Source organism: Lepisosteus oculatus, chromosome 2, assembly GCF_040954835.1.
Source record: "Lepisosteus oculatus isolate fLepOcu1 chromosome 2, fLepOcu1.hap2, whole genome shotgun sequence".
Taxonomy (NCBI): Eukaryota; Metazoa; Chordata; class Actinopteri; order Semionotiformes; family Lepisosteidae; genus Lepisosteus; species Lepisosteus oculatus.
In genome coordinates this window covers 6,696,826-6,722,990 of record NC_090697.1, presented here as the reverse complement: position 1 = coordinate 6,722,990, position 26,165 = coordinate 6,696,826, and positions in this window count along the sequence as shown.

Here is a 26,165-nt window from a genome sequence, read left to right as displayed (position 1 = left end):
CAGCTTTACGCTTTGCTCTTTAGTGCCACCAGCGCAGAGAATCCAGTTTCACAAAGATATGTTTTCGGAACTGGCATCACAAAATCTCACTGCTGTGTCCGAAAGATCAGTATACTCCGAAATAACATGAAGCCAAAAATGTGTTCAGAGTTTCTGTGAAAAACTCCAGGACAGGTCCACAAGGCTGTCTCCTTAGCGTTCAAACTTGCGAGGGGCTCTTCACATAGGTTTAAAAAAGGATTTTCAACCCAGCTAAACTGAACATCTGGAGCCGGAAGTAGTCATGGAATTGAGTCCTCAAACTTTGCAGGTGCTCTGTTATTAACTTTGTGACAGAGGCTGGTAGCTGCATTTTTTATTTTGTTAGAAAATCTGACACATTTTCAAACGAGAGGTAGTTTGACTGGTCGATACGTTCGGCCCATAGTTCCAGTTTCTTGATTGTGGGTTCTATTTTCTATTTAAAAATTGTCACTGCTTTACCTTGAAGACCAAGGCTGAGTCCATTTAAGTGACTGAAAATGTCCGCAACATAAGCATATTTAGCGAGCCACTCAAAATCATCTAAACGATTTGACAGCTCAAATTTTGAGTTGGATAAAAAACGTACTTCATCATGCAGCTCAAAAAGCCAAGAAAGCATCATGCCCCGAGAATGCCGTCGTACCTCAGTGTGCAAAAGAAGCTGAACGTGATCACTATCCGTTTCTTCACATAGCACTCGAAATAAGCGTGGCTGTACAGGCTCTTAATGAAGTTGACTATTTTAACTGCCTCAACCAAGACACTCTTAAGATTTGCTGACATTTATTGTCAGCCAACGCTTCCCTATGTAAACTGCAGTGCACAGGTGTCACAAGTGGTGCAGTAGCTTTCCCACACGTAACGACCCCGCTCACCCCCACACATTTTGACCATTCTATCCCACACAATAAAACGTCAGAAATGACTTCAGGAGTTGAATGTATACGTAAAGACACAAGTAACATTATGTTCATATCTAACATACTGTATGCAAGGAGATTGGAAAGGTTTGCAATATCCGTAGATTCACCCAAAAAAGCGGCTCTCTCATGCTCTTTGTAACAGCTGCTGAGTTACATTATATGCCATCTCATTAATTATTCGTACTTACGGGTATTCTCTCTTAACATGACACCAACCATTTCTTTTGCAGCAGTCAAAATCAAATTCTCCCCAATTGTATGAGGCTTCCCAGCCTTTGCTATTGTATAAGCTGCGCTACACTGTAGGAAGCTTCAATTGCTTTAGTTTGTTTGCTTCCCGCACAAGCAGATTCAAGAATTCTTTTCCTGCTCTGGTGTTCTCTAAGTTTGTTAAAAACAAACTCAATAGGTTTGGACACATTATGTCTTCTGGTGACCACAACGTTTTGTCTCCAGCTGTCGACGTAATTTGTTTGGCTTTAAAGCCTCATTTGATAACACTTCGGAACACACAACACACAGCAGCGGCTCGTTCTCAGTTCCCACGCACGTAAAGCCCAGAGCCAGGTACTGTATTTTCTCTTTTTAGTTTGGGTTTGGATTTTGGGTTATTGGTATGAGACACTGAAGCGGTTTCGTTACTTGTAGATAGGCCTTCCTCTGTGTCTTTCCTCGTAAGAGAACCAAATTCAAGCCACTTAGATAGATGCTTTATTAATTCCGTGAGGGAAATCGCAGATTTATCCATGATATGACGGGTAATTAGGCAGTCATATTACATTCTGTATTAGCTTTCTTGTCATGTCACTTTTAATTGAGCTAAATTGTAGTCTGTCAGTCACGCGGCATGCTAAGCCATGATATCTATAAAATATTTATCTTATTTATATTATATACTGCATATTATGTTATATATGTACGACTCTTTTACAATCATAACAATCATTTTATGGTCCACCTGCAGTACCACCGTGGCCCACTGGTTGAAAACCACTGCTTTGGGTCATTGTGGTGCTGCCCATTATCAGCCAAGTTTGGGCTTAATAGAAAGAAGCAGGTGGCAGGCAAAAATATATTGTATATATTGGGGTTCATGATTTTTAATAACAAACAACCCCAAAATTAAACATATCACAGCAGGCATAAATGTTTTCTAATTCTGCTCTCCTTACTGTCCCCCAAGCCCATCTACACTCTGTGGGTGACAGGGCCTTCTCCTGTTATTCCCACAAGCTCTGGAACTCTCTCCCCAAGGATATCCGAGAGTCACCTTCTCTAAACTCCTTCAAATCCAGACTCAAACCCTTTAGAAGAGCCTTTACTTAACTGGTTCCATTCTATACCCCTCTGCTTCTACTTTTCTTAGTACCACCATCCACGGTCTCCTCTATATATTGTAACTGTGTTTTATCTTGTGTATTCTTTTTATTTATTGTTGTTGCCATTCTGTAAAGCACTTTGAGAAGCCACCTTTACAGCGCTATATAAAATAAAGTTTATGATTTATTATTATTATTTATGATAAATGTTAAATTGCAACCCAAACAAACAGGCTGCTCCAACTTCATTAGGTCTTCTCAGCCCACCTACATTATGGTTAGCAAACACCTCAACTACTGAGGTCCTTCTCAGACAGATTCCTTAAATCTGCATGTAGGCTTCTGAAATCCCTGTTTGGGTGGAAACGCAGTATTCATTCAGATTCTTATAGTGGGTGCTTTAGGCTGTTCACCATGGGTCTTAATCTAATGTTTTAACTTTACATTTTATTATCTCTATTTATCTTAACTGACTCATTAGTTTCAGTACCTTCACCCAAGACTTGTTTAATGTACCTCCTCAGTCATTTCTTTCTCCACACATTTTATTTCTTAAACCTTCTCTGAGATCTACATTCCCAGCAGTCAATGTGTGTCTGTATGAAGTATCCCTTCTCCCACTTCCATTAAACCTGTTATACTCTCTCTTATTTCCCCATGCTAAACCTGATACATACCTGTACCTTATACACACTACATAATACACTCACAAATACACTGTACCTGCAGCTGTCTGCTGCATGTCCCTCATTTATAAAATCTTTTGTAAATGTGCCTTTTCTGAAAACGCACAATTGCTTCAGATTTTCATTCTTATCATCTACACTACCTGTATAGTTAAGAATATCAATTTACTTTTTGACAAGTGTTGATTTTTAAATATTTATCATATCCATGCTCTATTATTATAAACATGTATCTGAATGAAAACATTAACACTGCCCTGTTATTTTCTATATCTTCAATGTGATACAAAAGCAGCTTTGCTCCCAGTTCTCTTGCATTCCTAGTGTTGCGTCTGTATTTCAAATAAACTCTTTCTAATTCAGATCTCTTCTTTTTTAGGAATAGGGTTCTTATCTCCTGCCCTTGTTTGTGTGCTTTTAACCACAAGTATTTTGTTAGATCTTTTTGTTTAGGACTTACTGCATAGGCTAATAGTAATTGTCTTTCATCCCATTTTGTCTAAATTCCCTTTTCTAACTACTCGGGTCTTCCAGATCGTAACTCCAGTTTAACACTATCATCTCCTTTTGCTTTTTAAAACCCTAGTCAAGCTTGTACTTATGTCCCATAACACCAGCACATCTCATACCAGCTCTACTTGCCTTTTATATTGCCTTTTTTATGAACAGACTTTCTTCGACAGGTTTTCTAATTCCTTCTCTGCTTTCTCGCTTTTATCCTGACTTGCTTTTCCCCTCAGTTTAAATTCAGTTATCTGCTGGGCCCTTACCTAATTTATTTAATGATTCTGCCTTTGTGGCATGTCTATTATTTTACATAATGGTACATGTGCAGGACATAAACTAGTAAATAATCCATAACTTGATTTCTTAATAACTTGGCTTAGAGGTAGATTTACACTAAGACAGCTTACTTATGAGCTATGTAGATTTGATATATTGCTACCTCTATACAAATTAAAAAAACATTGAAAGGCAGTTTAAGATATTTCTTAATTACTGCCAAGTAATGGCATGGGTCCTGTTAACCATGAAGTAAAAGAAAAGCTGCACAGCAGACGGCTGTGTTAACTAAATCTGGAATTGTGCAATAACTGAGCATTGCTTGCTCAATCTGGTCCATGATAAAAAAATGTTCCGCCAAATTCTGTGAAGTATTCTGCAGATTCGGTAACAGATTGTGTATGCCATTGTTCTTGGAATTAGGTTCCATGTGATTATAACTATTGTGAAACAAAGAGAAAAGCAAAAGCAGTGTCCTTGTAGATTAAAAAAATATATTATACTGTAGCTAACTGACATCAATTAAAATTCACCTTACAGTTTCAATTTAAATTAAAAAATGCAAATCTGGTGTATCTCTAAGGTAACCTGAGTTATGAAGGCAAATATGGTTTCAGCAGTGAAACAGAACCAATGAAGCTGAATTGCTTGTGGGAAAACAGTCCCAGTTCCCTTATGTGCCATCCTGCAGGTACCTAGACAATTGAGGAAATTGAGGATGTACAGTATAGCAAGCTGAAGATATGAGAAAATCTCCCATCTAATAGTCATCTAATTGTGTGTTACCTCAGTAATATTGTATTTGACTTGGTAATGAATATATTGATTTTTTTTACATAATATCACAGTAAGAGGATTAATATTCATTAGTTTTTACTTAATTAATATTTATACCCACAATCCATAATCACCTTATGCTCTTAAAAAGCTACAGTATATTAACCCTGGAGAGTGTTCCTTGGAAAGTAGATTAATTAAATAGCCTGAGCATCATACAAAGTTTATCACTCTATTTGTATGTTCCTAGAAAAAAAGTGTACAGATTTTGGATAATTGAACATTTTTGGCATCATTCATGATCATGATACATTTGATTGATTTTGACTGTTTAATAAGTACTAACTCATCAAGCACAGCTGTTGAAGTGATTTAGTCTGTCGAATGTCATATCTGGTCAGAATCAAGACAGAATATCACAGAAAGAAGCCCCTATTCTCCTCCTTTCAAGAGAAGATTGCTTTCATGCCACCAGTGTGTTGGAGTAAGGTGGACTCACTGGAGAGACAAATCGAGCCAAGTAAGGAATCAGGGTTTTGTACAGACCAACATGCTGGATGTCACCGATCATGGCACATAGTGTACCAGAATGAGATTCTGAGTAGTATACTGACATATTCATGGTGAGATCTACGTTTGATATTCTGGGCAGGAATGTCTACTATCTACAGAAATTTACTCGCAGTGATGAAGTAAATTCATACTTGCTTATCCAGGTTCCACAAGCCAATATCTGCAACCTGATACAAAGCCTGTGTAGGGTTTGGGCATTTACTGGGACAATTATTAATTTTAGCAGTAAATCACAAAATGATTCTTTTGATGGCCTTAGAATCCAACCATGTGATAAAACTCAAACAATGCACACACACAGGTACTAATACACGAGGATACATTTATTAATACATAGAATATGCATATAAACCTAACAGATCTTAATCGAGAGGGTTATCAGAATACAAAAGGTATATATTCAGTCAGTTACAAAGTGTTACATATATCAAGAGGACATACGTTCAGTATATCATTCATTTAGACCATTTCGTAAATGAACTTGGTTATAACTTCAATATTGGATACTCAAAACAAGTACATAACTCTTAGGAATTAAATTGATATCATCTGGTTGGGATAACAATTGAATTCTCGAGCTGTAATGCATTGAAGTTGAATACTCATCCAATCTCTGGGGATTCAGATCTCCTGCGGACTCAAAGAAACAGTTGCAGGCTGTTGCTGTCCAATCCGCGCTGTCTGGCTCCGTGCCAGGCTGTGCTGTGCGGCTTGCGACGGTGCGCTGCTGATGCTCACTGACCGGCTAGTTAGTGTTGGCTTTAACTAGCAAAGTTTGTGCACAGGAGAAAAGACGACTGTGGGTCCCAGCAGGTCAGGAAGAGGACCGGTTTCGTTCCTGGTGAAGCGCTAGTTCTGAATAGTGATTCAGCTGTCCACAGTTCCGACCTGTTCATGAGGCCTGCTGCTGGTGCTAACCTCGGGTGGATCCTCTGGTTACTCTCTGGCAACCTCCGCTCTCGACTCTTAGAACAAAGGAAAGTTCTGACACTCGGACACACTGGCCATTCCGTGGTTGTCCGGGCTGAGTCTCAGGATGGTCAGAAGGTGCGCTGCGAGAATGTTCTGCCCTTGGGAGCTTTCTGCTCCTGGGCCGTCCTGCCCTGGAATTCTCCTTTGAATTCCCTTTAGAAACGTCCACAGAATTCTCTCAGGCCCTCTGTGTTGCCTGTTTTTACCCTGAGGAACTTCAGCTCGTTGATTGGCTGAAAGTTCCATGGGCATCAGAGTCCCACGTGGGTTTCTCGGCCCTACCAGTCCCTGATTGGTTGATCAAGGTGAGATATTTATCATTTACTCCTGACACTTAGGAATGCAGTCCAGATGTCCATCTGGCACTCCCTAGACAGATAGGCGCCAATGGATGACCATTGATCATGATAGCCAGGCTTAGCTAAGTGCATCCCCCTTTAGGAGCTGTCCCTTATCAAAAGAAAACATCTTTAAATCAGCCTGCATGAATAGCTTCTCTGTGGCTGCACCACAAAGATGAAGGGAGATGAGGCCTCATTTGGGAAAGCACCGCAACACTTAATTCTGTCTTATTAACAAGCCTCGCCGCTACACCTGCACTGCAGATGTACAGCTTAATAATGCGACTGCCCTGTGAATGTTACTGTAGAACCCATGTTTATCAACCCAATTGATGACAAAAGTAACCAGTATTGTAGCAGCCAGTGTTATCTCACTGGACATTCAGCAAGGAAATAGCCTGGGGCTGGAGTGGCTGGGTGAAGGGAGACGGGTGATGGATCCAAATGTTTCTCTGGCAGCTGCAGGGTGCTGACTCCTGCCTCTGCCACTTTAAAATCTAAAGTGAAAATTAGAAGGAATTATTAAAAATGTTTTAAGGGTAATTGAAATAGTACAATTTCTATAGCAACTACTAATTTACCATAAGGATATATGGTGGGAAAGCTATATTAATCAAATCAAGCAATGCACCTTTACATACTTTATTTTTTGAAGAATTGTCATATTTCTATTAACTTTAATGCCTTTGGTGTTACTGGCATTCCAAATTGGAATAAATATTAAAGACTTTAATTAAACATTTGTGGACATAATCCTTTATTAATTCAGATAGAGTACAAGCAAGGAGGAACCCTGTGCTGAAATGTGAGAATTAAGTTAACTAATTGGATTTTGCTCCTGAGCCCTATTCACTTGGGATAAGAAGGCAAATCACCAGAATTTTGCATGATCTTTGTATCACAGACAGTCTCCTGCAAAAGACTCAAATGTAGTTTAGACATGAATTTACCTTCTTGAGCACACCTACTTTGAATAACTTTTTCCTTTTAAAAAGTTTTTTTTTTTTAAACCAGTAGTTTTTACTACTAGTAGTAACTAATATTATTTATTCTAAATCATTAGAAAATACAGGACTTAGGTCATGATTTTTGAAAGTGCAAATGTCGCAGTGGGTTTGGGCAGTGAGATCCACAGGGAAGTGCTGCACACAAAAAGGTTCTGTTGTCCACTACTGTAAGTGGAGACATAATTCAGCAACAATCAGGTCTTCATGAGGGAAAGAAGGCCTGAATTTCCAGTTCTGTGAATAAGAGCCAGACTATAAAATGCATGAACTGCAACAGTGGTGTCTGATTGCGGCAATGGTGTCTGGGTGTGTTTAGAATAGTAATGAAGCAAGTGCACGAAGGTGAGTGATCTGACCAAGAAGCAACATGCAAATATTCCCAGCACAGAAACTTTTGGAACACCATGATTAAGCAGGGCAACTGTAACGAAAGTGTTCTTTCCAGACCCTATAAAGATGACACAATCCAGGGATGAGTGAGGAAAACACGGGATAAAAAGCATGCGGGAGTCGGGAATGAAAACAGGGGGTGTGTCCATGGTGCACTGGTGTTCGGAGGAGGTGTGGCAGAGGCAAACAGTCCAGAGCCAAGTCCAAAAGGGGAATCCAAGACGGGCGATCCATCCAAGACAGACGAGATTAAAAAAAGAACCGGGTTGGGACCGGCACGGGAATGGGAACAGGAACAGAAAGTAAAACCTTGATGGGACCAGGCGCTTCCAGGTCCCGGATTCACCTGGTACAGGATCCAATGCAGAGCCCGGAAGAGAGTGAGCGCCCGGCTTTTATAGGACGAGGGGCAGGAACTGGAGGCAGGTGCAGGGAATGAGTACTAAACAAGGAAGGGGTGGAGCGTCCTTAAGAGGAGGGGTTTACGATTGTGACAACAACCTCAGAATTAAAACAGGATAGATTTGCATCTAGGTTCTTGGTAGCCAAATAAGAGGCAAATTATCTTAGGTAAGCACTTGTGATCCAAGACAATTCCCCATGTGATTCAGCAGGATGCCAAGATTGATAGTATCAAGAACTGCATTTAAATCGAGAAGGAGGGAAATATTAAGTGACCTAGTGTCAGACGCCATAAGAAAATCATTAACTGCTTTAACCTAAAGGGTTGTTTCAGTACTGTGTCTCTGTCAAAACCCTTACTGAAAAGGTTTGAAGAGCTCCATAGATGCAAAATGAGATTGTAATTGAACTGCCACCACTCATTCAAAACTTTCTGTGAACTAAGGCAAGTTGGAAAAAGGACACAAGTTGGTAATTACTAGGGGATTATGGCTAGGTTTTCTTTAACACATATGTGAAAGCAACAGCCTACAGGAACAAGAGTAGATTTCAGGAACTCATTATGAAGTTAGTAACAAATCTACAAAGAGCAGAGAAGGTAGTGAGAGAACTGAAATGCAAAAGGAGGAAACATCTAGTTGTCATGTGTGCAGGAGGTGAAGTCTGTAACTGGTTATGAATATTACAGTATGTATCTTGATGTGAAAGAATTGCATGAATGTGTCACATTTTTTCAGTAGAATTAGGGAAAACAGAGTTATTAACTGATTCAATTAATTGATCAGGTAGAAGGGGACTGAATGATTATCGCAACCTCTCTCAATAAGGCTGGAACAGATGGGGTATCTGGATGCCTTAAGGGCGTCTCTATAGGACAGGCTTTATATCAACAGTCAGCCTGTCTTCCTCCACTGTAGCTCAAATCTTCATCCTGCAGCCCTTCATTGAATGCATTATGATGTGGAGGCATGAGTCAAAGAAACAAGCAGAATTTCAAAACAGCAAGACTATCAGTACCTTGCGTTAGGTTATCATTAAGAGCAGAAGATTTGTCAAGCAAAACAGAGCCAGCTACTTTGAGGGGTAGTAGATTGCTACTTTGTGAGGTTTTTGTAATTTCCTCCACCAAACTTGCTGAGGTTTACAAAAGGTCATAGTCAAATTTCTCTAGGTTTGAGTTGGAGGGATAGAGCATTCAGTAAAAAAAAAAGCCTACTAGATAGTCGATGTCAAGGTTAGGATAACTTTAATTTCCTGTACTGAGTTTACTTTTAAAAGTGTTAGGGAACTACTGGGCATGACAATACTGGATCTTTAAAAAAGGCAGGTCCAGGACAACAGCCACAAACACAATCAATAGGTTCAAAAACTGTGCTCTTTATTTAAAGTGCAGAGGGGAAACAGCTATCACAATCAAAACAATAAAACAAACAAAAGCTAAACTGTCTTTTGAACTCCTGTCTGACTTCTTCAATTCCCTAATTATCACATCTAGTCACATACAGTATACTGCTTATTGGCTTGAAAACTACTCTTCAAAACTCAGTCTCCACTGAGACGCTTCAAAAACAACTCTCAAAACTCATAAGTTCAATTTGACAAAACTCACACATTCCTCGTGCCCACTGTGTCAGTCCTTCCACTGGTGAATTGAGCACACAGAGGGTGGGCCTTTTTATCCTTCAAATGGCGAATATCACTGATTGACCAAGAAACCCTCTGCTTCCTGCTTTTTAAATACACCTGACCAATTGTCTTCTCACAACTGGTCAGGAGACTGAGGGCAGAAGAAGCTCATTCCCCAAAGGATTCTGGGGAATATGGTCCAGACACAGCTACAATCTTGTCCAAAGATCCATTAGCTAAACATTTGTTTTGCTCTTGATGAGTACGATTTTCTCTTCAGAAGCCATAGTGTCCAACCCAAGTTTAATATTCCATCCATGATGAAAAGTCACTGTCTAAACTATGTACTCCAGGCAGTGTGGCTCTTTCTAATGGGTTATCCAAAAACCAATGACACTGTTGCATGTGATCATAATATGGTATTAGGTAGCATCTCACTTTTTGCACATAAACAATTAATGCTTTAATTAGTTATTCTCACAATATACCTATTTTTCTTTTGCTTCAATATTATTTAAATACAGTAGAAGTACTCAGTGTATATCCCCAATTTTTATTATTTTTTTGTGATATGCAATGCTTTAAGGTTTAAGGTACTTAATGCTTAATGCTTAAAGCTTAATCCTTAATGCTTTAAGGTGTTTGACAGAAGATTGTTTATTCATATTACATGAATTTACATGAGTTTATTTTTGTGAGAAACATAAAGTTATTGTTTTGGAATACTCTAACTTGTGTTGATATACCCCTTCCTGAACTAAGCAAAGGGACGATTAATCTGATAAATTGCTGTCCAAAGAAATCCAAAGTTTATATACATAGATAGACAAATTAAACAGCATTTATATTTTACCATCTTAAAACTACAAACTATTTTTTAAGAACACAGGAACATAAATACAAGGAGCAGCTGTCTAAAGAATGTCTTCTTTTTCATTTTTATAATAGCCCAATGTGAATCCATTACTTAACAAACCCTAGTTCTCCTCCATGTGATCTTCAAAATATTATGTATTGTAGGTGTTAACCTCTCTTTAAATTCCCTCCCTTTTACAGTCTTAAATACCTTCATTAGGTCACTTAGGACTCTTGTTTCTAAGCTACTTACAAGTAATTCTTTTCAGCCTATCCTCATGACATGGCTTTTAGAATTAGAATTAATCATTTTGCCCTTCACTGTACTCTTTCCCCAACGATATTTCTCTTATCGCAGGGGTAATAGTATTCTATGAATGGGTGCGCTAGTGAAGAGTATACTTCAAGTATGTCCCCAAATCTAAATTTAGCTGTTTTAGTTGAATGGGCACTAAGCACCTTTTTAATCACATACATGCTCTGAAAACTGCTATAACTGCCTACTACAGCATCTGATTTCTTCTGTTTCCTTCTTCTTGCTGTTGCCCTTACCATTCTAAATTCTGAACATGACGTAGATGTCTGCGTCAGCATGCGGAGGCTGCAAAGGAACAAGTAAAGGTTTATTCCATAAAAAGACATTTCAGTTGTGTGTTTCTTTTCTTTTCAGCATGGAATAAACCTTTAGTTGTTCCTTTACATTCTTTACATGTTGCCCTCATTTCACTTTGTTCTGCTTGTTTCACTTTTATGACATTGCACTTTACATACAGTTTTGAATCCTACTGAAACACTGATTCATGAAGAAAACACAAAAGTTTAAGTTTTACATCACTAGCCTCTGGGCAAATTAATTAATAGTTTTTATATTTTAAACAGCAAACAGGTTTGGATAGGTTTCATGCCTGTTTCAGTGATATTGGTTCAAGGGATGACAATGCTTTTACATCTGAAGGAAGTTATTGTGCAGTAAACAACAGTTTAATACTTTAGTACTGTACGGTATATTATAATTATAGATTTGATCCTTCATTATTTAACATATGGTTTTCTGTAAAAAAAAATAAAAATGTGCAGTGAACCAAATAGTAACCTTAAATATTGACATTTAACAAATAGCAAGTATCAATACTTTAGCAAGTATCAATATTTGATATCCAATTTCAGTTTTTCTCTGGTGAAAACTTCAGATTTAGCTGATAAACCTACTGTACATATCCATTCATCTTGCATAATTATTTATATTTCATTTACAGTAAGGTTTTTTTTAATAGTTTCTCAGATAAAAAGACTTTGATTTCAAAAGGCACAACAAATCACCAGATGACTTTAACAGACAAATGTAACATTTTAAGTTGCCACTCTTATAAAGTACATCTACTGTTGCTTTCACAAGGGTCTAATTCATTTTCTGACAATAAATAATAGGGGTTCAGAAAACAAATATTGCGGGAGATCCATGACAGGCATTATATAAAGCCTCCCATCTTTAGTTTGGGGGTTTTGCTTGTTTGTATTTTCAAAAGTAATTGTAATGCCACTTTATAATGTATGTTTGGAAATATTTACATCTGAGAAAAATGTTAAAGCTCTTATTTCTGAAGTTCATGAACCACCACATGTAAGATGAGAAGGTCTGCATCATTATTAGTTGAAAAACAGACTGAAGACTGTAAAAATTTCAAATTGGACTCAGTTAGTCTTACTAGATTTTTGGAAGAAGTCAATTTGATAACAAATGTATTCATCTGTAACTCCACCTGAGTTAAAAGAGTCAGGCAAAGTTGAAGTGCATATCTGTCATTGCCAGTAAGATTCTCATTAAATGTCAATTTCATAGAAATTGCCTAAAGGGTAGTCACTGAGTATCTATGCGTCTAGAATATGGCCACATTATTCAATTACATACATTTCTTTACTTCAAAGTGCCTTTTTAGATAAAGGGAACTGGTTATAATTCATCAGGAATTTTTGACTTTTTGGCCTTTTGTCCTTAATGAAGGAACAAGAAGATAATGGGAACTGTTTTTTATTTTAATTTGTATTTTTTTATATTCAAAAGTCAGCAAAACTATTAATATATGTAGCAGAGAAAAAGTGGTTAATGATTTGGCCTTTAGTGTACTGCTATTGATTAATACTTCAAGATTTGTCATCTAACCTTATTTAGATCAATAATTTATTGATCACATCATAAAAAGAATCAATCATCTGTATTTTATTGAATAGCTTTGACAATCTAATAGGCTCTAACAAAGTGTTAATTTCTCCTTTAATAATAAAAAAGTTATCTTTATATTTTTGAAATTATTAAATTTGGGGTAGTACAGTATTTTAAACTAGACACATTTAGTAACATTTTTAGAAGATACTTTATAGAACCTTTAATGATGCAAATGGACACATCAATAAATTTAGGACAGATAAATGAGTAAAACTGAAGAATTACATATTCACCTACAATTAAATCACTACTAAATGCAGTATTTCCAGTTTTAAAATGACAATATCCTGAAAAGTACCACATTTCCTTTATACAAACATATCATAGGCTAAAAGCAACAGTAACAAATACATCAGAAAACAAACTCAGATGTGCCATCAGGGAATTACAATAGTCAATTAGTAATGAGTTAGATGTGTAATTGTTGTTCAATTATGTACAGAAGTTGATATTGATGTTTGATTTGAAGGTGTCGCAGAAGAATAATAAGGTTATATTAGAACATTATTGGTACTGGAACGGTTGTTAGTCTGTGCCTTTAACATGCATTTCATGTACATAGAGAAGTAAAAAGCATATTTTCAGTTAATAATAAATTTGAAATGATGTTCCTTACAGTACTGTATGTATTTCTTCATTATTTTATCATCACAATATAACATAATATCCTACACTTATTGTATCTCACACTAAAGATAGGGCATTAATGAATCTCATTGTCATTTCTATCTTCATACAGTTTAGATGACAGTTCTTAAAGGCATTTTAAGCCTATTCATTGAGTATTGACTATTGTTTAAAAGGTTGATTTCAGCTAAGCCTTGAGATGACCTTAACAGGCTTCTAACTTGCATACAATGTAGCTTAAGGAGAATCAAGCGTAGAGGCATTTCACCTCAGCATTCCCTTCACATACAGCATAGATCACCTAATCAAATCATTTTGCATTTGAGTCGATGAAATTCTCACACATTAATTCCTAGTGATAGCTATATGGTAATGTTTTACTTGGTCATCCACAGAAGCATTTACCAGATAAATTCCAAGCATGGAGCTTCATTTATTATACAATGATTAATTCCTGTTTTTGCAACATAATGGAGCTTTTATTTTCATTTCATTGATACTGTATATTGTAGATTTAGAGCACAATTTTACTATAAATGCATATAATACACATTCACAGCTGAATTTCATTCCACATTGAAAGAAAAACATGTCTTCTATTCTATGGGAAAAAGAGGACAGGTTTTCTTCATATTTGTCATTCAAACCACAGAAATGACAAGAACTTTGCATGATATGAAAAATAGACAATTTTTCAGATTAATAAGAAAAATATGAAGGTAATTGTAAGGAAAGGTAGTGTCAGAATACAGAATATGTAATTTAATGTTTACAAGAAGGTCCAGACAACATTTTTAGAATGTGAAATTACAGGATCATAACAAATATATCCTACATGATGTGGAATAAATCTCTCAAAAGGACATGTTTGTAAAATATATTTTTCTTAATCTGTAAGATTAAGACTTCCTTTTTAGATTTCTACTGCTAAGAATTGACAATATGTTAGTTATAATATCTCCTAACAAACCTTAGGCTAGACAAAAAAAATGTCTTCAAAGGGAAGATGAGCAATAGTAATGCTTTCATTTTCATTATCAACTTTAAAGCAACCATATCACCCTGTAGCTCACAACTGGCAACACACTGAAGCTCAGCAGGTGTGACCTCCTGGGAAAAACTAAGGCTGCTGCTGGAAGAGGTGTAAGTGGGGCAACTGGGGGGTGCTCACCCTGTGGTCTGTGTGGCTCCTAAAGTCTAAGTATAGTGACAGGGACACTATAATGGAAAAAGGCATCGTCCTTTGGGTGAGATGTAAAACCAAAGTCGTAACTTGATCATAAACAATCCCTGAGTGTTTCTCGAAAAGGGGAGGAGTGTAACCCCAGGATCCTGGCAAAAGTTCCTATTGGCCTTTACCAATCATGACCTCCTAATAATCCCCATCTCTGAATTGGCTTCATCACTGTGTGGAACCATTCTGTACTCTATTAATGAATGAAGGACACAGGGGAAGCTCAGACCACCTGTTAAGCTCTCTCATGCACCTCGTGTCAGGCAGCAGCTCCCTTGAAGTCTGAAAGCATAGCTGGGATTTCCAGTCCAACAGAAATATACAGAGAAACAGGCAGGCAGAAAACAGCATAGAAATGAAACCACTGCAGTGGCCAAAGGGGTGAGCAGGACGGCACTCCAATCGTCAAATATGAGCTAACAAATTCAAGAATAAGTAGGCAGTCAGAGGTAATTTTGTATGTCATACATCAGCGAACACCTGCAGAAAGCACAAATTTGCCTTTGTTGACCTATTTGATCTGTCACAATGAGCTGTGAAATATAAGATCACTTTATTGGCCATATACAATTTCTTGTATTAGGAATTTGTCTTTTTGCATACCGCACCTTGCTCTCCATCGGACACACAGACAGGGAGAGAGAAACTTTGGGTCAGAGCTCAGGGTCAGCCATTTATACAGCACCCCTGGAGCAGTTGGGGCCTTGCTCAGGGGCCCAATTGAGTAGGATTCCTCTGCCGGCCGCGGGATACGAACCAGCAACCTTCCAGCCACAGGCTCAGATCCTGAGCCACAGAGCCACTATTAATAAGAAGCACGACATTCCTCCCTGAACTGTAAGGTCAGACCGGTGAAAGGATATTGCAAAGTTGTGTGTGACATGGCGAACCAGACCACCTTGGGTTTCCCCTTCGCTGCAGTCTTTTCCCTGGGCTATCTAAGCGACTCACTTTCTTTTTATTTTCTCTCATGCTCATCAGTCCGCTACACTGCCTGCCCGCACCCTTGGCAGTCCCAGCAAGCTGTCCACCTGAGGTGTGGTTAGCCAGCTTCTCCTTGGTCTGTTGCACCTTAGCCCTTTTTTTCCTTTGCTGATAGGCTTGAGCATATAATTATCTTATTTTTTTGTTTCCTTTCTCTACCGAGCCACCTCTGAGGGCCCCATCAGATTCTTCCTTGTTTAGGGATACTTTTCCCCAGACTCTGTCTGGGAGCTCTGACCAAGGCTGTGTTCTCTGGGGGCTTCTGGGAGTAGAGAGAGGACCAGAGGACGGACTTTTTAATGAGGACCCTTCCTTAGCAGATGTTTCCATCAGCCTAGTCCAGCAGGTGCCAGGGATTTCGGTTTCCACTGTAAAGAGTTTGGAGTTCCCAAGAGGAGTTTTTTCTGCCTGGCCATTGAGTTCTGTAATGAATCCGCTCTCTAGTCAGGGCACGGTTTTGGACCTGAGTGGCTCTTCCCTTTTATTTTCCCTTTCATGTGCTTCAGTCTGCTGTTCTCTCGCCTGCACCCTGGGTAACTACTGGAAAGCAGGCTGTCTGCCAGGTTGTTGATGCTTTCATTTCCCCAGAATCCCAAGTGAAGGAACCCTCTCTGATAAATGAGTGCAACACCCTGTTGGCCCAAGCTCCTTGACTGGAGACTTTGGTGGATGGATTCGCTTAAGGGTGGCAAGCCTTCATTCTCTGCCCAAGGTGCAGTGAGTCAGCCTCTCCTTGGACTGTTGCACCCTATGCTTCTTGTTTTTCCCCTGCTGTCCAGCCAGGACTATCTAAGCTCCGCTGGGTTGGGTCTCTTTTAGCATCTCCACCACTCTCCGGGTCCTTGCTCTTGGATTCTTTCCAACCAAACCCGCAATTGTGCCTTGTGTACAGCCGCTCACGGCAGCGCTGTGATGCAGTAGTCTTCTCAAGGACTGGAGCATTGGTAGAGTGATGGGAAACTTGAGTTTAAGACTGAATGTAATTGTACTCACCATTTACTGGTCTTATACTTATATATAAGTATACTTATATAAAAGGTCTTATACTGCATATTGCATACTGTATATGGCTTTGTGAGGTGTATGTTACTCTGTTGTGCCCGCCCGTTTCACTTTTGTATTCTTCTTTCTGTGTGATTTGCTGTCTTTCCTTACCTTCTAAGGAGACATGTATACCTATCCTGTGTGTGTGGTGTGTTGTTCAATAAAGGGTTTAATTCCATTATAATTTCCTTTGTTTTCTCCTCTTGCGACGCAGGTGGGCACTAGCACAACACCAGGAAAGGAACAGCGTATGATTCTTTATTCAACTCTTTGTTTGTTGCTACAGGGAGGATCTATAATAATGGGTTGGAATTACAGTTATGTGGTTATGAAGCGTTTATTTTCCAAGCTTGCAGAAAAGGTCATTTGATACGTGTGGACATTGAGTTGTATAAACTATAGCATTAAGCTTTTTTTCTGATTGACCTGTATGTGTATTAGGATTAAAGTCCTATCCGTATTAATTAATTTTGACCTCCAGCCTTCTACATTGAGTCAGATCAGAGTCTCTTTCAATATAAAATATGCAAAAAAGTATTATAATATTGGATTACAGAAAAATGGTCTGTAAGCAAAGGGTTATTGCTATGTGTACAATAATATTTGACAGTTCTACCAACTTTTTTATTCTTTTACTCATGTTATTGCATTCATAAACTAGAATATTCATGGTTGCAATTGTTAATAATTATATCAATATACTGTCACATGGATACAGACAACTCAATACAGACAACTAAAAAATGAATACCTTACTGCAACTGTACAAATATTCATGTACTGTATCAGTTTGTGAACTTTTAAACATTCATTGTACTGATGATGTTATTTATATTTCACACTTCTCTTTGATTGAATCACTTTAAAATTTCATAGACAAATGTAGGGAAAGCATGAAAAATATACTTAAATGCCTTATCTTTATCTTCAAAGGGCACTTCAAACAGTTATCTCCATTTTGTTTTTATGGTACAATGAAAACTTTTGTAGGAGCATTTGTGCTGTAAAAACCTGATTTGATTTGATCTTGCACTAGGTGTTTGAAACATTATTAGTTTTCAAAATGGTTTCAGATATCACAAAAAAGGCCTTGTCACAGTGCCTCACAGGACAGTTTAAGTTTTTTTTTGATCGATAAATAAAATGTGGGGAAAAAATGCTTGATTATTGATACTAAGTGTGGTAAATAGAGAAAAAAAGACAACAAATTAAGGTGGCAAACTTCAGAGTTATTGTCATTCATATCACGTTTACGTTTGATTGGGTGAAATAAGAGTGTGAATTATGGCAATTGTCCAGATAAAATAAAAAGGTTCACTCTACTCAAGTTACAGATTAGAAACCCAGTACTGTAGTTTATTATTGGTTGAGTCATAGTTTTGATGAATATAAAATATAGTGTTTAAGTGAGGTTGAAGAACATACATAATATCACATTTACAACACTGAAAAATAAACAAGAAGAATAGACTTTTTAAAATCTGTATTTTTTTCAATGATTATGTTGCATTTTGTGTAAACAATGTTTACAGGTAGTAAAGAAATACCAGGAGAAAGGGTTCAATACTTGTATATTCCCTTAATTAGTGTCTCCTAGGGCAATGCTTGGTCAGTCTATAAATAATGTTGGTGGACTAGTAGGAGGCACTCATCCATCTGGACCAGAATTTCTAAAACTAGAGCCCCAGCATGGTAACAGTGCACAATATGTTGTAGAAGGTGTCAACCTCAACATTAAGCATTAAAGTGAGATCCTGACTATTTTGCCACTAAAGAGCCCATGAGTGTATTTAAAAGAGCAGAAGTGCTAACTCTGGTGTCCTGGCTGAATTTCTCTTTGGGTTCATGCAATCTGGCCCTTTTAAAACTCCCCTTTCTTTCAGCTGGTGTAGAGGTCTCTCACTTCCCAACAATCTGGTGTGTAGTGGGGCTGCTGGCACATAATGGCTGCCACATGTCACCCATGTGGGTGCTGCACTTCAGGAAGAAAACAAACTATATACAATAAATTCAATGAAGATGGTTCCAAGTGAGGGCCCTAGTTTTATGTTTACTTGAGAAAACTATATCACATAGAAGAAGTTGTAAAAAAAATGGAAATACAGAAGTAAAGTCAATTAATAAGGTACTGGGCTAATATCTGCAGCCAATATGGCCTGTATGGATTGTGGTATACTGTTGTATACTGTGCCAATATGTCATAGTCTGGAATTCCACAGGAGGGATGTGTGGTAATTCTCTAACAATTTTAATCAATAATAAACTAATTTATTTAAAAGAGGGATCTGGCTCCTGCTATAAGATCACTTTATTGGCTATATACAATTTCTTGCATTAGACATTTGTAAGGGCCTTGCTCAGGGACCCAACGGAGAAGGATTTCTCTGCCGGCTGCATGATTTAGAGTTATTTATAGGAATGATCTGCCACGTGATCTCACCTGATCAATTCCATTAATTCCAGTTCTTCAGGTGACTAAATATAACCAAGACAAAAAGATGCCCAGATAATGTACATCTGGTAATTGATCCACCAAAAAAGATGCCAAAACATTTCCTGTATTGACACTTGATTCTGATTGGCTATTATATTATTGCTATTAAAAAGCAAAATAATCCTCGCTCTGTCGCAAAAACCAAATCTTTAAGCCAGATAAGTGTATTTTGGGGGGATCTAAAGTTGTCGAAGACAGGTAACGACTATGATAAATATTGTGGTTTGTTGTTAAAAAGATTGAACAGAGATGGGCTTCATATGCTGTCCTGTCAGAGACATTTCTTGATACATTTACTCCAAAACCCTGATAATCTGCAAAATGAAGAAAAAACCTTTTGTAGAAAGACACTGAATTTCTATCTTATTCTTGCCTCTAGATGTCTGTTTCCTGAGGTAGTTAAGTCACTTTTCAGGCCATAAAGGCCCATGGGGAATGGGGGGCAAGGGCCACCATTGTTCTTTGACCATGAGACACTGGAGGTGGAGGTGATGTGATCAGCATTACACTCCAGCCAGCCTATTATCCCCGGAAGGATTAACCCCAAGTACTCACTTGGAAAGCAGGCTGAGTGGACCTGGGAGCCATCTGGAAGGAATTAGAGCAAGCTAAATCAATTGCCCGTACCTGGGATTGAGCCCAGGACCTTCCAATCAGGAGCTAGACTCTTTGCCGTCTCATCTAACATGGCTCCCTGTTTCCTGAGACCCTACCAAATTTAAAAGTTAAAAAAACACACAGGAAGACACCCTCCACACCACTTGTTGTGGCTCTGTGATATCCATATTATTGGTAGGATCCCTACCAATAAATACTCACTCTGCTTTTTATTTACATTTTTTTCTATGATTTTGTTTTCCTTTAAGAAAACGTATCATTTCACCACTGCCAGTTATGCAGATAGATAATATTCTGTTTTAAGATACACTTTGTTAAATACAGCAAATAACAAAAATGCAGAATTAACAATAAAAATCCACTATCTTCCAAACTGTATAAAATATTTTAGTAGTTTGCCCATTCTAATGATGTCCCAAGGAGCCAATGAATATAAATGGATTGCGTACTTAATACTTTAGTGTTTGGCATTCATTTACCTAACTGAGGTCAAAACTGTCACAGCTCCCCTTACTTACAAAAAATGAACCAGGGAGGCAGCTGTAAGGGTGCAGCTGAGTTGTAAGGAATATTAGAAAAGATATATGCAGAGGTGTGGACAGTTGTAGAATATGTATACATAGGAGAGTAGGATTGCAAGAATACAGTTTGGTCAAACTCTCTGATGAGAAGAGCCAATTAATATAAAGGTATATATTTTCCTCAGCCTGGCTGAAGGCCATAGCTGTCACAAAGTCCAAAAGGATGCCCAAAAACACAGAGCTATGTGTGTGTAATGTTTCTTTATTAGCCCTATACAATTTCTTGCATTAGGAATGTGTCTTTCCACATCCCCCAGCTTTTCTCCATGGAGACACAGACACAGAGACAGGGAGACAGGGAGAGAAGCTTGGGGTCAGAGCACAGGGTTTGCCATTGTACGGTGCCCCTGGAGCAGTTAGGGTTAAGGGTCTTGCTCAGGGGCCCAACGGAGTAGGATTCCTCTGTCAGCCACAGGATTTGAACCTGCAACCTTCCAGTCACAGGCGCAGATCTTTAGCCACAGAGCCACCTCTCCAGTTCTCTGCCCAGCTATTGAAAGATTGTTCTGAAACAAAGTTTTACAGGGTCCAATTGAATATGCCATAGCATGGAATGAATGAGAAGAGCATATGATGCAGGTGTGAACTTTGTTTGATTGAAAATGAAGTGAAACACAAGCATGTCTGATACAGGGCATGGAACACAAGTCAATGAACAGATGGCAGTACAGCCACAAAACCCTAGCTGGAGCCTGGATCTCTGTGGCATGCAGTGGAAGACCCAGAAAGGTAGCCTAAGGTGAAGTTAGCTGATGTGGAAGTAGGATAGGAACTTAAGGAATTTTATCACTTAAGGAATTGTGCTAGACCTAAATGAATAAGGATAGATTCTAAGTGGAATTCTCTAAAAAAGAAATACCAGTTACCTAGGTAGATGGAAGCTTGGGAGGGAGAAAGACTTGTGGGCTGACACTGCACAAGTTGGACGCCACTGTAGGGAAGATTAAGTGGAGAGGAAACCTGTCACCTGGGCTGTGACTGAGGTGCAGGCAGCAGATATCGGGAAGGTTGTGAATTACCCAGTGCAGACTGATGTCATGTGCAAGCATGCTCAGGATGGAGCGGTCAACCTTGAGGACTCCTTTTGAGTCAGTAAAAAGGAAGATAAATTATTTGTTTATTATTTGTTTGTCTTACTTTGCCTATCATTTTTAAGTCTTTTACCCAACCTGTGCAGAAAAAGCAAAGAACTCAGGTGCCTCTAACTATACCACCCAGTATATTTAGCAATTGTGGGTTATAACTATTAATTTTAATTACTGATTATCCTGCTTGGTATTTACATTTTTGTGAAATTATGTTTGTCCTCCATTTCCTTAACATGATGCCATATTTCAGTATTTTGTATTTGGTACTGATACTGTCTTCTAAAGATGTTGTTTTGTAGCGTCAATCCTCTTCTTTGACTATCTGTTGAGGGAATACAATATCTGAGATCTCATTTAGATATTGCTAGTATGCAAGTATGCATTTGGCTGCAATTACATTTTTATCACCAGTTTGTACCTTTAAGGCATAGCCTGACTCAAATCTCTTCTTGAAAGCCTTGATTTCTCTGGTTTACAACTTTATTAATGATGGAGTTTTGAGTGGGAAGCTGCAAAGAACCTGGGAAGACAAAAGAAACGGAAGACAATAAGCAGGGGGAAATGAAAGGCTCAGTAAGTGAAAATGTGGAAGACAAATTCCAAATTGCGGGTGACAGCAATCTTTACGATAATTGTGGAATTTCAAGAAGGAATTTTGTTTTGTTTTCTAAAGACAAACAGCAACTCTCTTATTCCAAGCCTTCTCTTTGTAAAAAGATTACATGCTTTAATAATTCACACTGATTTATTGGGAAACTCCCCACCTTTACACAAACAAGATAACTTTTAACCTGGTCTGACAAGAAGTCTATAACCAAAAGTGCTATATTCATTAACACCAACCAACTGGATGTTTAGTTGTCAAAATGTCAAGCAAAGAGTGTCAAATTCAGTGTTTTTTAATTTTTTTAACAACCTATCCCTTTTTAAATAAATATCTTCTAACTATTCCTCTGCATCTTTGTTTTGTATTCTGTTATTTCTTTGTCCAAATGTTGCAAGTTTGATGTACTGTATATGGGTAAAAGTGAAAGATCATGTCCACACTTCCTCATTGTTCCCCTTCAGGTATAATGGGCCATCAAAAACATCCATCCATCCCTCCATTATTTCATTGCTTTGTCCAGTACAGGGTCGTGTGGGAACTGGATTTAATCCCAGCAAGCAACAAGTGCATATTGATATTGGTTATCACTTGGCATTTTTCATTGGCAAATAAACAGGGGGTTGAGACTAAAAGCCAAAGACCAGCAGCATGTCAACTTTTTGAACAAAACATGCCGTATATCTGTGATGTGTTCCAGAGTCTGGAAAAAGTATGAGATTTGTCACTGGTCTCTGAGCCCTAGATGATAGCATGCATCATTGTTTCTTATCCCGAAAATGTTCAGTGTGGTTTAAGTCTAGTTAGCTGGGCATCCGTAGTACTGTATAACTGTTACATTCTCATCTTGCAAATAAACTGTTGTTACATGAGCAGTGAGAGAACATGTTTTGTCTTGCTGAAATCTTGTCACTCTAGGATAAGCCTGCCAAAAGTGAATTAGAAACAAGTTGCCAGGCATTCATTTGTGACCCCAAACATACTGATGTTATGTACGGTTCATTTCTTTCTCAATTTTCACCATTTCACATTGAACTGGTTAAATTACCTTATTGTATGATCCCAATCAACTCTCTTGCTAAGTATATTCAACATTCAAAGCTGTTTGAGTGTATCACAATCATGAATAATCAATGTGATATCTAAAACATGTATTCGGTGTCTAAAAGATGTATGCTTTATTTTTCTACAAACAAACATGCTTAAATAGGACGATACTGAATATCTTTCAGCATTCATTCTATAAAAACAGTCTTAATTAGATGCTGTGGCAGTTTTTAAGAAGTTAAAACATGTTGCTCCACCACCACACAAGTGTTGGGTAAAGGAGATTGTGGTGAAGATAAAGCATCCTTTTTTGGGGTTGAACTGAAAATGTAGATTTAAAAATAAAGAATTTTCCTTTTCCATTTCTATTTTCTAACAACTCTCTCCTCTTTTATCTGAGTACTCTGTCCTCTATTCTTTTCTGTTCCTGTGTCGTCATATATGACACATGTACATCATGTCATGTTTTAATAATATGCTGTCGTTTTTTTTTCAAACCATATAAAAAAAAACTTTAAAAAACATCTTAAGTATACAGTTTGTATACAAAAACATCTCAGACTTAACATCTGTCTAAACATAAGATACAGAGAAATTTACACAATACAGTGTTAGGTGCATGTTATTACACAAACATAAAGTACAGTATACAGTATATATGAGTAAATGGTCAATTGAGTAGAGTCAATTTTTCTTGTTTATACTGGATATCCTTTTTTTCTCAGAAACAGTAAAATACATTCCCTAAAGCACAGCTGGATTCCACTCTAAGAAATAAGTTTTAAGATTTTTTTGTCTTTGATTAATCAGAGTTTAATGAGAAAGTAGCTGGAGGTTGATATGTGCTGTTGAGCTCCTACACATGCAATTCTTTTGATAACTTTCATATGGAAAACAATATTGAAAAAATACATGTTTAAATATGTAAAGTAAAATCTTCCCCACTAGAAATTAAAAAAGCCGGGTGAGAAGTAGGACAAACGTAATTGCTATTGTATTAAGTATCAATAAACTGTAAGAAGATCTAGACAGAGACGTATTAAAAATAAAAAGTGATTTATATTGGTATCCTGAGACATGACTTCAATTGATTTTCACATCCTACAGCACAATAACTGTAATTCTGAAAGCTTTTATGTTGCCTGTAACCTCAGCTCAATGATTCGGAGGTGTACAGCTGTGGGCTGTGAAAAGGACATCATATTGATGATATTCAGTGCCCATAGTGAAAACTGCATTAGATCTTGACAAATTTATTGAAAGTAAACTCTCACCTTTTTTGTGGATTTCCAGGAAAGGGGATGTAAAACTTCATAATGCTGTTTCCTATTCTGACAAAATAAAAACTCAATATATTGTACATAACTTAGCGACATTGCCTACTTTAAGAAATTATAAATAGGAAAAATGTCAGTAGTTCCATGATAAATTTAATGTGGATACTTGGGGACTTTAATAGAAATCCTGTGAAGAACACCTTCCAGGTTTAAGTTCTAAAGGCAAACAACAATTTACAGAGAGACAGAATTTCATTATACATCTCTAATTGCGATACTTGCAATTAATGTGGTTTCAGAATGTTAATTAGGTCTATAAGAAATATATAAAAAAATAAAAAAATAATTGTTACCAAGTGCAGTGGGTTGGAAAAGCTTTGGAAATTTTCTGAATAACTTTGGGTTTTAGCTTTACTTTGAAATACAGTGACATGCATTTGTAAACACTCAAAGAATCTTTATTTTATTTATTTGGACGAACTATATGTGGTAATCCACCATCTTAGTAAAAGTAATGCAAAAATTCATACTGTAAGATAATTATTTTCTGGAAATGTATCCTAACTTAACACAAGGTTATTGGCACTTTCCTCATTATCAATGTTTTGCTGCTTGTTGAAAAAAATGCATTATAATTACATTTCTACCCTCTGTAGGCTCAAGTAGTCATTTATACTGATAGATCATATTGTAAGACTGAATCTTAATAATCTGAAATTGATGCATAATCTGCTATTGAGGCTTTAAGCACTGACAGTAAATCTTTAAATGTTTCATTAGAAGAAATTGGAAACTACAGTGCCATCCAAAGGTATTCAAATCCTTGCACACTTTTCATATATAGTTGCTTTTAAAAAGTGCAGTCATTTTGACACTCTGAAGTAGCAATCACTGTTTGCTATACTGTATATACAAACTATCCCACACATTTTCAGCAAAAAAGGAAGACATATATAGCCAGTTCATATGAAACAATGGAGAAGTTATTATTGTATAAGTATTCAAATCCTTTTCTGGAACAAACCTAAATCAATTTAAGTACTCAAAATTATCTTAATAATGCCATATAAGTAGTGGAGTGGCCTCTGTCTGTGTCCAATAATACTATATTCACATTATTTCTGAATTAATACACATATCTCTGTAAGGTCCCTCGTTAAGGTAGTGAATTTTAAGCAAAGATTCAACCATGAAGGTTAAAGACCTTTCAAAACAATTCAAGGATAATGTTGTAGAACAGCAGGGGTCAGGAAAAGGGTATAAAACATTTCAGAATCACCGTGAAGTACTGTAGATCATTAGGAAGTGTAAGGTGCAATAATATGGAGGCTGTTCCTCCAAACAGCAGCCAGACAAGGAGGTAACTGGTAAGGGATGGTCAACAGCTACCCTGTAAGAACTACAGAATTTGATGGCTGAGAGTGAAGAAAATGTCCATGGTTTAACAATATTCTTATTTCTCAATGTGGGCTTGAATTGAACTGAAGAAAAAAAATAACACATGTTCAGGCAAGACCAATTTGGATTTTTTTGACTGGGATAAAAACTCACCTTTCAGCAGGCCAATTGTCAAAAGGTCAAGACCAATGCTACACTGGAATGGCTTATGATTAAGAAAGTGTTGAGTGGCTCAGTCAGGTCCTTACTTGTATCTTCAACATCTGT